Source organism: Piliocolobus tephrosceles, chromosome 15 (genome assembly GCF_002776525.5).
Source record: "Piliocolobus tephrosceles isolate RC106 chromosome 15, ASM277652v3, whole genome shotgun sequence".
In the NCBI taxonomy this organism is placed as follows: domain Eukaryota; kingdom Metazoa; phylum Chordata; class Mammalia; order Primates; family Cercopithecidae; genus Piliocolobus; species Piliocolobus tephrosceles.
The window spans coordinates 35,110,345-35,111,798 of record NC_045448.1 but is presented as its reverse complement, the minus strand read 5'-3'; positions in this window follow the sequence as shown (position 1 = coordinate 35,111,798).

Sequence of the window (1,454 nt, the reverse complement as noted above, 5' to 3'; positions counted from 1 at the left end):
AACTTGCTTTAAGGCCAAGCATGTGATCAATCTTGGACTCTATGTATAGATGAGAAGAATGTATATTCTTTGGTTGGTGGGTGGAGTATTCTGTAGATGTCCACTAGGTCCAATTGGTCAAGTGTCAAGTTTAAGTCCTGAATTTCCTTGTTAGAGTTGGCCCCAATGATCAGTCTAATGCTATCGGTGGGGTGTTAAAGACCCTGACTATTGTGTGACTGCCTAAGAGTTTTTGTTAAGTCTAGAAGTAGTTCTTTTATGAATCTGGGTGCTCCCACAGTGGGTACTTATATATTTAGAATAGCTAAGTCTTCTTGTTGAATCAAATGCTTTATCATTATATAATGCCCTTTTCATCCTTTTTTACTGTTGTTTTAAAGTCTATTTTAGATGATATAAAAAATAGTGACCTCTGCTCTTTTTTGTTTTCTATTTGCATAATAAATATTTATCCTTCCCTTTACTTTCAGCATGTGGGTGTCATTACATGTGAGAAGGGTCTCTTGAAAACAGTAAATGGAAGTATTGTTTTTTTATCCAACTTGCCACTCTGTGTCTTTGAAGTGGAATATTTAGGTCATGTGCATTCAAGTTTAATATTAACATGTGAGGTTTGAATCTTATTGTGAATTTGTTAGCTGGTGCCTTTGCAATTTCTACTGTGCGGTTGCTTTATTGGGTCTGTGGGATATGTACTTGTGTGTGCTTTTTGTAACAGGTATTATATTTTTATGTCATTGTATATACACTTCCTTAGGAATTTACTAAGGCTGGTCTAGTGTTAATAAATTATTGCTTTTTTGTCTGGAAGATGTTTTATTTCTTCTTTGCTTGTAAGCCTTAGGTTGACAGAATATTAAATTCTTGATTGGAATTTATTTTCTTTAAGAATTCTAAAAACAGGCCCACAGTCTCTTCTGGCTTACAAGGATTCTGGTGAGAAGACTGCTGTTAGCCTGATGAGGTTCCTTTTTCTCCTTAGCTGCCTTTAAGATTTTTTATTTAGTGTTGACATTGGGCAACCTGGTGACTATGTGCCTTGGTAATGTTCATTTTGTATAGTATTTCACAAGTGTTCTCTGGATTTCTTGTATCTAGATAGCTACTTCTCTAGCAAAATTACAGAAGTTTTCTTGAATTACTCTCTCAAATAGATTTTCCAGATTGTTTTCTTTTTCCTTCTCCCAGGAATGCTGGTAATTCATAAGTTTGGTCTCTTTACATACTCCCATATTTCTCAACGATTTTGTTCATTTTTTTAGAAAATTCTTTTTGCTTTATTTTTTTCTCACTGGATTAATTCAAAAGATCATTCTTCAAGCTCTTAAATTATTTGTTCTGCTTGGTGCAGTCTATTAATAAAACTTTCTATTATATTTTGAAATTCTGTAAGTGAGTTTTTGTTTGTTTGTTTTTTTTTTTTTTTTTTTTTTTTTTTTTTTTTTTTTTTTTTT